Genomic DNA, 12841 nt, shown 5'->3' with positions numbered 1-12841 from the left:
AAGATTATATCTATGTACAGGATAAATTTCAATTTCGTAGTCTTTATATTTCATTGGGCGAAACCTACCTCTAATAAATGTTAATAATGTGATTTATTATGATTATGTGATATTATGTCTATTGCATAAAAATATTTTTTGGAAAAAGAAAAGCCACAGAGTCAATCACAGTGTATCGTTATACGGCTTTTATGATGTGCATGAAAGAACTAAATTACCTGTTAAAAAAAACAAAATACACATGCCACGTGTCGCCGTGAGATGTTAGGTTTCTGTGCACCTTACATTGCTAGATAGGTTTTTTTGCATCTTACATAAAATTTTAATCTCAGGCGTCTCGAATGTGTTATAATGATGTAACAGATTGAAATTAGTTTAAACTTAACAAAAATGTATAATTTGACGCCATAATCGTAGTGTATTGTAAGGTCATTGGTCTGCTCCCGCCTTCTTCATGCCAACTCTTCCTGCCAGCAATATCGTAAAATCGTGTATATAAATTCTTCTCCTTTCTCCATCTTGTTTTCGCATCGTTTATTACCTTACTTGTTTCTCGTTTTTAGTCATGCGCTTTTGATCTTGTTTTCAGTCATTTTGGACGCTTGGCTGTTATACTTGTAAAGTATTATCATGATATATTATCAAGCATACATAGAACATTTATAACACAACACCGAAAGGAACATACTTTATAAGCTCAACTTATTAATCTAAGGTTAATTGTCTTGTAATATACTAGTTGAATGAAACTCACTTCGAGTAATGTAAATTCGACTAACCTATTTTCATTTTACTTTCTCACCATCATATGTTTTAAGCTAACTTCATCCCCTCTTGTCCACATGAGTTTGCTCAATTTCAACACCTCTCAGTCTCGGTGATATGGTGTCTGTCAACATGACCATGATATCACTGACGTTCTGTTCATATCGTTTCTATCAAAATCTCCAGCGAGCGTGTAATAATGACAAACCTAACATAATTGCACACATGCTACATCAGAAAATATTCGTTTTCTGCATATTTACATTTAAAGTTGTAGGAATTGCTATATGTGTCATGTATTTATCTGAAGTGATGACTATAAATCTACAACATTGATTGCCTGCCGTAGTTTTTCTACCCCCGCTAGGCTTCGCTCCAAAAATAGTGTTTATGAGCACAGCCTAGCGGAGAAAGAATTGGTACTAAGGCAGGTAATCCAGTTCAAAATTGGAGAAACCTAGAACCAACACATGTCTATCATCCCATAATTATGCATGTTTCAGAATAAGAAAAAAAAATCAGCGCCTTTCACTCTTAATGTCCAACGTCTTTAAATTCATCATAATATAAAGATTGAATTAAAGTAATGGACGACGTCGCAATGAATACCTACCCGCAAGAAGAGATAATTCTGTGATAAGCAAAAACGGAATATGTACGTTGATATGACGTCATGATTATATGTGGAAGTCCAATGAATAAATAAAAGAATTGCCAATTTTGTCACTAAAATCATTTTTTCTATTTAAAACTATAATATTAATCTAAGCAAAATTGTTTTCGGAAAACCATAATGAAAGCATCAAAAAGACACTTTTCCCGAGGACATAAAACAATGAGCAGGTTTGATAAATAAACAAGCTCAGGGTAGACTACACACCAGGTTTGATAAATAAACAAGCTCAGGGTAGACTACACACCAGGTTTGATAAATAAACAAGCTCAGGGTAGACTACACACCAGGTTTGATAAATAAACAAGCTCAGGGTAGACTACACACCAGGTTTGATAAATAAACAAGCTCAGGGTAGACTACACACCAGGTTTGATAAATAAACAAGCTCAGGGTAGACTACACACCAGGTTTGATAAATAAACAAGCTCAGGGTAGACTACACACCAGGTTTGATAAATAAACAAGCTCAGGGTAGACTACAACTACACACCAGGTTTGATAAATAAACAAGCTCAGGGTAGACTACACACCAGGTTTGATAAATAAACAAGCTCAGGGTAGACTACACACCAGGTTTGATAAATAAACAAGCTCAGGGTAGACTACATACCAGGTTTGATAAATAAACAAGCTCAGGGTAGACTACACACCAGGTTTGATAAATAAACAAGCTCAGGGTAGACTACACACCAGGTTTGATAAATAAACAAGCTCAGGGTAGACTACACACCAGGTTTGATAAATAAACAAGCTCAGGGTAGACTACACACCAGGTTTAATTAGTACGTATCTATAACAATGATATAACAAACTACAATGGCCACACGAGTGTTCGAAAGTCCTTCGAAAAAAATATGGGACCTTATTTATGAACCCGTCAAATAAATTATAAATTGAAACATAATTACTATGAAATGTCAAATTATTGATTTTAGAAATGCCATACTGCTGATTAACATTATATCTTCTCCTGCAGTTGACCCCATGAGGTTTTCTTGAACGTATGCTTGCTCCTTTCTGCATATCTCTGTCTACTGTCTTCATTTCATACAAAAGACTACGCATTTACTGTGCTTCATCGATTGTTGAACAGGTACTTGAGGTGACTGCTGCACTGCTGGTGCTGGTGGTGCTTGCAGTACTGGCAGTGCTGGCGGTGCTTGCATTACCTGATCACCTAAATGCATTTTTTCCACTTTGATTACAACAGGTTGATTTGGGGATGGTCCGCCCAAGTTCTGTAAAGGATTTTGTGCTGCCATCATGGTGCCTGTCAGAAGATCAATTGACTTTATCCTTGGAGCAACTCCATTCGTAGCAATGGGTGCAATTACATTCGGAACAGAAGGAGCAACTTGAGGCGGACCTCCAACTTGTGAGTTAATTGGAGCAATAATTTCCATTTTTTCAGGGAAACCATTATTCGTTGAAGTGGCTTTCGCTAAGAACACGTTATTACTAGAAGGGTTAGTAGCTCTGTTGTGTTGTGTGTAGGGGGCAGTATTCGAGTTGACTGCGAGGTGAAGGTTGACAGGGTTTTTCGACGGCTGCACATTTACAGATACATGTGCAGGTTTTGAATTTGATTGTTCCTGGTGTGTTATAGTAGGTTGCGCGATATGATGACCATGTGTTGCTGGTTGTAGTACTGGCAGTAGCTGCTGTTGAGGGAAGCGCTGATGTCCAATTGCAGAAGATGAAGGATGGGTCTGACTACGTAGAAATGTTTCCTGTCTATTCGACATAGACTGTGTGGACTGGTGCTGTCTGTGTTGACCTGAATTTGCTGACATTGGGTAGATCTGGAGGCTCTGAATAGAATTTGAGGGAGGAGGTGGATTGAATGACGACTGTATAGGGTTGTGTGGCATTGTGTGCACATAAGACGATGCTTGATGGTTGGTTGATAGCGATTGGCCAGATCCAGACCCTGATGTATGAATTAAAGGTTGCGATTGTCCATCTGTTTGTATTGATATATGCTGAATATTCCCAGGATTCGAAACAGTTTGTGCTCCACCAAGTTGTCTGCTATATGTCGATCTCTCGCGATAATTACTCAACGGATTTGGCATAATTCCCTGGTTTGGAATTCTCGTTAGTTCTCCAAGCACGGGAGTGGCTGCTGATGGTAACGTTAGGGACGCCAAATCTGGCAGAGAGTCCAGCAACGATAGACTTCCTAAAGAGTCTAAACCCCCAAGGTGTCCAAGAGATTGTGGCATCTCTAGCGGATAATTTAAAGATTCCGTTCTTAGAAGACTCGATGAATGCGACCCTAATATATCTCTAACATCAGAACCAAGATTTGAATAACGCGATCCAAACCTATCTCTTACATCGTAAGGAACATCCAGTAACCGTTCAACGTTTCCCAAATTGGAATGTCTTGTTGATACCCACCTGTCTCTCGGCGTAGATCTGCTACGGCTCAGGGAAAGACTTCCGATGTTTTCGTGGGGGAGGCCTGTAGAAAAATCACTACTTCGTGTCCGGAATGATCTTCTCTCGGAGTGCATATCAGGGTGAATTCTTTCACGTCGGGACATTGTTCTTTCCGCATTGCTGTGAAGTCCCCGCCTTGAGGGCGCTGACGATTGCGAACTCCGTAAAGCCGCTTGCACATCTGCTGTCATTTTCGAAATAAGCTCTGCATACATTGATTTTGTTCTTGAATTTAAATTTGACACTCTGGTTTTGTCCATATGTGCCGTGTTACTAGATTTCGGTGGTTGAACGTTTTGTTGATTTTGGTTTTTCTCGATCGCATGAACAAGTTCATTAATGGCCGCTATTGAAGGTTTCCCGTCGGCTCCTATAGGCAGTTTATGCGTCCTCTCAACCTTAGTGACAGTAACGGCCTTAATATGCATGTCTTTTGGTTTTCCGTTCATCTTTGATAGAAGAGGCAACAACTGCTTTCGGATTTCCATGGCCTTTTGTCTATGACTAGGTGTTGTTGCTGAACCCTGAACAAAACAAAGGTATTAGACAGGACTTTTACTGGCTTTAGCTTAATATGATGTCAGTTCAGCTGTTTACTTTTAAGAATGATCAATGGTAATCTATTTTAACTCCCGTAATTATTATCGCTTATATCTATGTATACTTATTCTATATGAAGTAGACATATTGATCTTCATCTTCTGTCGAAGATACAAAGAAATTGAATCTGTAATAGTTTTACAATTTGATATAAAAATTTGCAATTTATGAACATATTCTATACACGAAATACCGAGAAATCCGCCCTGTAAATAAAAAAATAAGCATTTGAGAAATCTATTGTTTAATGGATGTGAGATATGTTTTTACAAGAAAAAAAATGCTTCACTTCTCGTCGTAATTAATTTTATTGACATTTTTGGTAGAAATGAGGTAAGAAATAAGATGTGTGTAAATAACCTAATATGTTACCGCAAAATATACAAAAATATCACAATTATGAAGCTGAATTGTTAAAGAAAACCAACATACAAATAACAAAATGTAATAAAAATTGACAAGTTTTTATTCAGTAAATTTCTGATCACGATGTTTCAATATAGGACAATTAAGTATAGAACCTTTATTCGTCATTGATAATTACGTCATAATAACGAATAGAGTTACCTCCCTTTATTATGTATACTTTAATGTACATTTACAGCAGGTTTTCATGTTAAAATATAGCCTAGATATCAATTCATTGAGTTTAGAATAAATAGCAGTGTTTTATCAATATATATTTAACATGAAATGAAATATCTGAAGTTGATTGGTTTGTTAATATTATTAAATTATTTAAGACGCTCCACCGCTGACAAATGGGTTTTCTTTCACTAACAAAAACAGTCGCAGATGATTTAGTATTTTTCTTCAGTTACAAAAGTTACTAACTTTACACCATTACCACCATTAAAAAGTTTTGAGCTTCTGATTTTACTTCAGTTAAAAATATGAACAATTATTAATTGCATCGCGAAAAAATTCTGTTGTACTATTTTATGTTTTTTTTTTTTTTTTTGTTAATTAGGATTTATATGCACGATTAAACACCAATTATTGTTCAAATGATGAATATCATTTATGATCTGTCGTCGATGGAGCATCTTTGAATAAAACTGTGGCCATTTAAATAATTGATCACCTGATGGCAATGTCACAATTCAAGCGTCTGGATGCAAATAAAATGTCTCCTTTACTACATAATGTATGAGGCTATATCCTTAAAGGCCCACTACCTTTCCGAAACGGCTTATAATCTTTAAAGGCCCACTACCTTTCCGAAACGGCTTATAATCTTTAAAGGCCCACTATCTTTCCGAAACGGCTTATAATCTTTAAAGGCCCACTACCTTTCCGAAACGGCTTATAATCTTTAAAGGCCCACTACCTTTCCGAAACGGCTTATAATCTTTAAAGGCCCACTACCTTTCCGAAACGGCTTATAATCTTTAATGACCCACTATCTGTCCGAAACGACTTATAATCTTTAAAGGCCTACTACCTTTCCGAAACGGCTATTAATCTTTAAAATGGGAATGTAAAACGAGATCAATAATTTTGTGGAGTCACAAAAGTTATTAACTTACCGTTAATACTACACGTATCATCAATTTCTGAACGATTTGATTAAAATTAATGAATTGTTAATTTTCATAACGCGTGTCGTCATATGTTTGCCGTCGTCGTCCTAATTACCGCGCGGTAGTTGAATATCACTGCGCCAGACGGCACAACAGCGAAATGACTCTCCACTGTTTCCATATATTACGGAGGAAATCGTTCATATACTTGGTGTTGCCATATTAATATCCATTATCTGATATTATTTATGTTTTAAAGAAACTTATGTGTTTTGCTCAAGAAAGGTAGTTTTTACTTTAAAGCCAACCTATGAAGAAGCCTTTCTAGGCGATGTTTTATGAAATTTATAAACAAAATTACGCCAATATGATAGCATTAGCAGTTTTCAATGTATATCTGAAGTAAATAATATCACTCTAAAGATCTCTTTTCGTATGAATCGAACCATTGCCATAGTCTAGCTGACTTTGTGTTAACATCATCAGAATGATTATCCATTTCTCTTACTTATTAAAAACAAAATTTAAAAAAATGTCTAGTGTTTATTTAAGCTTATAATGATTGTTTTGAGTTGCTTTTGGATAACGAAATGTCCACACACAGCAGGCTTACCAATAAAGAATATGATTATTTCTCTCTCTTTAATTATTTTATGAACTCTATACGATGCAGTGATTGTTGTGTCATTACATGTCGCCACCGATGTTCCTGAATCTAATGTTTTAATGGTGTATTAATGGCAAATGAGGCCCAAAGTATCTCAGACATTACCTTAATACCATAATTGTATTTAAAAATAATAATGGTTTGTTTAAAACGAAATATTGAATATGTTTACGTTGCTTACATTACCTTTGCCCTTGTTATTAAAAGTGATGATGTTTTAATATTACATAATGTAACAGATATCATAGCAAATTGAAAAGAACAGGAAACGTAAAGGAATCAACTCAAAAAATCAAAACGATAAAAACATCGTAAATAAGCCATACCATGTTTGACTACCGCTAAAAACTCTCGACAGTTAGCCCATTCGAAAATAGGTCGATACCTAAAAATAATCTCTATACTCTCTTACTTTCAAAGAAAATTAACCGCGTCTTATTTTTGAGTTTTTAAGGTATTGTTAAGATGATTGATATAAAACGTTATAAAAGGGACAATAAAAGTTGTCAGACGCATTCGTATTATTAATGAATAAAAGTAAGTAAGTTTCAATCCGAGTGGAAGAATAGGGCGCCATGGCTGTTTTTCAACTGTATAACCAAACTGGTAGCTGTTGATTACTTATATTTTAATTCAAAACCTTTGTTGTAAAATCACAGGTAAATTCGATATTCTCCATAAGCGGAGATGTCTGCAACAACTCATTGAGAAGTCTAAAGTTAAGAAAAGTGGTTTAGAACTTCTGTCGTCTTTAACGGAGCGGTAGATTTTAAAATGATACTATATTAGGGGGTGAAACTATCACCTTGAGGAGCATACTGGTTATAAAATAGCTCTCTCCCTCCATCTCTCTCTTTCTCGCTCTTCCCTCTCTCTCTCTCTCTCTCTCTCTCTCTCTCTCTCTCTCTCTCTCTCTCTCTCTCTCTCTCTCTCTCTCTCTCTCTCTCTCTCTCTCTCTCTCAAATACAACTTTATATATTATGCATATCTTATCTTCTAGATTCCATCTTGTCTGTAATTTGAATGTTTTATTATTTTTGGGAACGGGCTTTATATAAGTTGTATAACTTGTGCCCAATCCCGTTGCACCGTTTGCAAGGAAATATATTTAAATCAAATCTGCAACAACTCTTATACTAGTTTTGATGAATCGATTTTATACAAGAGTATGCAATGACTACGGATGCATGTCATTTACATATATATAGGTTATATTCAGAAATGATTGATCACATATATTACATAAATGTCATACTTAGCAGATACTATTGAAATATTTCAAAGGTACGCTATCTTATTACTAAGATTTCAAATGATATTGATAAATCACCATGCCATTTTAAATTTGGGTTTGATCTAGTTACACGCAATTACTATTGTTTTAGCATTTTCCACTAAATCAATCTTGTGGCGACATGGTAGATTTCCAAATTTAAAGTCAATATCAGTAAATGACACGAGAAAAACATATCATTTTATTTATTTCGATGTTTCCGTATTGTTGCCAGGAACTTCATCAACCCAAACTTCCCCGCTGTTGGCCATTGTGAATAGTTACATAACCAAGAGTCTATAAAACATTTTAGTGGTACATGAACCTGCTCAAAACCATTACATATATACACTAGATAAACAGGCATTTTCACATTTACATTACACCTCAACGACAGAAAAAACATTCCTTTCATTAATACATTTTATGAAGAGCATTTGATCTAATTGATTTTATAAGAATGAAAATGTAAATGATATTAAAAGCGGAACGCAACGATGAATATTTTAACTGAGAAAACAGGACGTAATTTTGGTTTCAAATTATGAAATGGTTTGCAATGCATGAGGATTTTATAAATTTATTAGAGATCGACTAACTGCCTTGAGACTTTTGAAATAACGGCCACAACTTATAAGGCTATCGACTAGTATTATGTAGTATGATTATACGTATAAATACGTTTATACAGACAAGCGTTCCTCAAAAGATAACGGGAAGTAGCTGCAATAACACTTGTTAAAAGATAGCGTAATATAACATTGATCAGGTATCTAAAAATCTTTCTTTATATCATATTCGTCTCGTAATCGTAATATCGATATTTTATCCTATTTCCTATCATTTAAAAAAAATTCGTGTCTAGCTAGTCGATAAGATATATGCAGTGGAAACATAATAAAACATCCAAACCTTGGTGATTTGTCTTGTTGCAAACCCAAGCCGTAAACAACAGTAAAACATGGTTCAACCCCCAGATATATTAAAGTTATTTTTCGGTGACTTGAATTGCCGTGAGGTGGAACAAAACAATGGATAATGCCTATCCATGGCATAAGATGAGGTAACAACACCAAACATATGCAAGATTTCCTGTGTAATAATGATGACTGCGGAGATTCATTTCGCCGTTTTGCCGTCTGGCGCAGTAATAGTCAACTATATTTTTATATTACCCGAAATTATTTTATCTTGCTTTGAAAATAGTTGTTACATTGTGATTATGCTAATCATCCTTTGAACAACCGGGCCCTGGTTGTAAATAAGTATTTTATTTGGACTATAGAAATTTATTATTATTATTATTTTGAATTATTTTCGCGTTACTATTTTATTATCATTAAATGTAAATTGAATCACGGTTTCGTATATTTTAGAAAAATAAATCCATCTTATTGTTATTTTGATTCAAATCCTTACCGTGTACAAGGTGCAGAGAAATGCTGCAAAGATTAACCATTGCCTTGCTCTCCCCATTTTTCCGATCTACACGCCAAGATTGGTGATCCGAGGCTGTCGAAAGGCAAATGACGGATTAACAATCACGAAAAAATCACACTGTTAAATATACTCATTATATATTCATATCTATATATGGCTAAGTGTTTGATTGATGGTAGTTTTAATGCACGTAAATCAATGCGGTCAAATAAATCCGTAGTGGCCTTGATATTTTCATTTATATTTGCTAATCAAATCCATTATGAGTTATCGCTTCATTCATTTAATTATTGTTAAATGTTACATTAGCCATCAAGGAAGGCATTTAAAATATTATAAAGAAACGGAAACATTTATTAATTCAAACAATGATGGAGAAATATGTATGTAGTATCGAGTGTGTTTCATTTTCGGTATTTTGTATTTTGACTATTTTAATGCCTTTATATCCACGATATGTCGTTATATATATTTTTATCCATTGTTCATATGCCTCCCTATAGCTACGTACACCCACTTCATCATAAATGCATATGGTACATTTAATATTCCTAAATCCACAGGTGTGCCTAACAATACCCATGTTATCAGTATAGTAACACCGTAATGTTGAAAAGACACCAATGGAGTAAGTCGACCATCACATCGGCAGGTCATCCGGCTAGCGATCAAATGTACTGGGTTCCAATCCGGTCTGGTGCTGCATTTTCGATGTTTAAGTTGTAACGATGTCCCGACATATTACTCACAAGCCTCTACCTCTGGATTTCGAGTTCAAATCCTATGTTTATCAAATTCCAGGTACTTTCCGCTGGTCGGAGGTTTATCTCTGAGTACTCCAGATTTCCTCCGTCATCGAACCTTTCTTTATATTAAATGCCAAAGGCTGTTAAAACCGCGTTAAACTAATAAAATTAAAATAAAACTAAGTAAATTGTTTTCCTATGCCTTATGTGTCCGGATTTCATTCTCTTCTCACAACGTATCGATACTTGTTTTCTACATATCTGAAATATCTATAGTTCCCAAAAACGCTGTAAGTTATGTCAGAGTTTGACAAATACTGATGCAATCGGTTTTTCTCATACCCCAATAAATGATGCCCAATAAATGATATACATGTATACTTAACAAAGATAATTCTGTGTAAGTGCGCTATCATTTACGCAGAAACAAGAATCTACTTCCAATGGTCGGTGTTTGCATATTTGCTTTTACATGTAGGTATTGATTGTGACGTCAACAGTTTGCTTGCGTTACAGCATATGTACTGTGCAGAGGAAACGAAGAGATTTTCGCTCGAAAAACAATGATGTTACAATATATACTTACATGTACCTACAAGGGAGGTAATCATGCAATAAGCTAAGACGATATTAATCCAGCGTTTTAAAAATACGCTGCCAGTTATTGTAAAAATATACTGGTGTAATTAAAAAAAAAATTAAGTTCATATAAGTATTTTCCTGATTAGTTTCTGATGTACTGGGCGATTTCCCTCAGATTTTCTACAATGCATCGTATTATGATATAATTTACGTGACCTACCTGCATACTAATTACCTATGGCTTTTGATGAAGGCCAAACTATAAACTTATAAAAATGCGCATGACTTTAATAAAAAAATAAAAAACACGGAGTCGGTGGACGGAAATATATACGTATCATCTTGTCAAATCATTCGACCACAGTTATTTTACAAATGGTAATGCGGAGTGATAAGGCATTTACTAAATGATAATGTAGGCCAAGGTTGGGTTGAATAGCTGTCATCTGGATGAGTGACTGCGGCATGCTAATGATATTGGCTTGATGGGGACATTAGATACCATTATGGGGCGATGGCTATAACAAAGACTATAGCAAGGACATTATTTAAACTCATATATCTACAGTTTACATTGCCAGTACTTATTTTTTAAACATATTTTATGTTCATGTCATTGTCATTTTAGTCAGATAATGAATGTTGTTAGATAGTATAGTGATAGATAGTATGGTGGTATAAGAATAAAAGAGGAAGGAAGGAGAGGGAAAGGTAGGGCGGAAGAGAAGGATAAATTAAGGGACGCTTATACATATAGAGAGTCAGATGCTAGATAGAGCGAAAGGGAGAGATGTTTAAAGTATTGAAGGGGAAATGTATCATTTAAGCATATATAACATAACTAACTATATTTGCAAATAACTCTATTTACATATGCCCCTATATAGTCAACGGAAGGGGAGTTGCGTTCAAATTAGCGTAACGCGCTATATTGAATATGTTTGTACCCCATTGCGTTCATACCACCTTTTAAAGCAATCAAAACACGGTTCAATCTCTATTATCACATCACACATGAAACGACTAAACTTAAATAAAATGATAAAAATAACTAGTAATTAAAAAGCAATATGTGTATACATAATTATATAAATTAAAAAAATACATGAGAATAAATATAATTATATAGAAATAATAAATAAATCAATAAAAATGGATAGATAATTAAAAGCTGAAAGAATAAAAATAAATCAATCAATCCTTAAATAGATAGATAAATAAATAAATAAATAAAATAGATAGATACTTACATCAATATAAAAACATCAATAAAACTGTAGAGTGAAAAGTGATATTTGATATGATTATTAATCTCACCTGATGTACGGGCGACCTTGAAGTGACCGAATAGAATAATACATTTTATCATTATAACTGATGACTGTTCTTAGATTCCTAATTATCTTGGATATATCTATAACACAAATGAAGTCACGATGTTAGTATCCCGGTCGTCTATCTATCCTTAAAACCGGTGTATTTAAGTGGGTTTGATAGCCGAGATCCCTCCTGGGTTGATATGAAAGACTTTAGTTCATCGTTATAAAGGTGTTTTTTTTATTTTGTTTTTAAGTTATGCGATAATATGTTAAAAACCGACAATCTCATAGCATTTTTTGTAATCTGTATAACCTCACCTGTTTGATACCCATACTTTCCTCCTTGCACAAATCGCGTAATGAAATATGCTTTCCTTTGTATTGAAATTATATACCTTAAAGTTTTTTTGACGATGTACAAGAAATCATCATAGGCAATGCAAAAGCACCATCACTTACGTTGATAAAGATTAGATCTATACTTTTTAAATCGTGTGTTTCTTTGTATATTTAAACTTATTCTGTGTTTTCTCTCTTGTGTACTGCATTATGAATGTCTCTAATCACTGCTCGGAGATTGATAACAATTTTGCTTTCCTTACTACACCTCTCGGTTTTATATATTTTATATATACAATATGATTGAAATACAGGTCCTTAGTCTGACAAGTATAGGGATTATTATTAAGGTCACAAGAGCGTGACCCCTAATGGGATGTCGTCAACTCCTTAATAGAACGCCCTGAGAACAAGAATATCGCGGTTACATGAGATCAGATTGTCTATAATTTAAGTGTAATTCAAT

Source organism: Argopecten irradians, chromosome 13 (assembly GCF_041381155.1).
Source record: "Argopecten irradians isolate NY chromosome 13, Ai_NY, whole genome shotgun sequence".
Classification (NCBI taxonomy): Eukaryota; Metazoa; Mollusca; class Bivalvia; order Pectinida; family Pectinidae; genus Argopecten; species Argopecten irradians.
Note: the sequence above shows the minus strand (reverse complement) of the source record.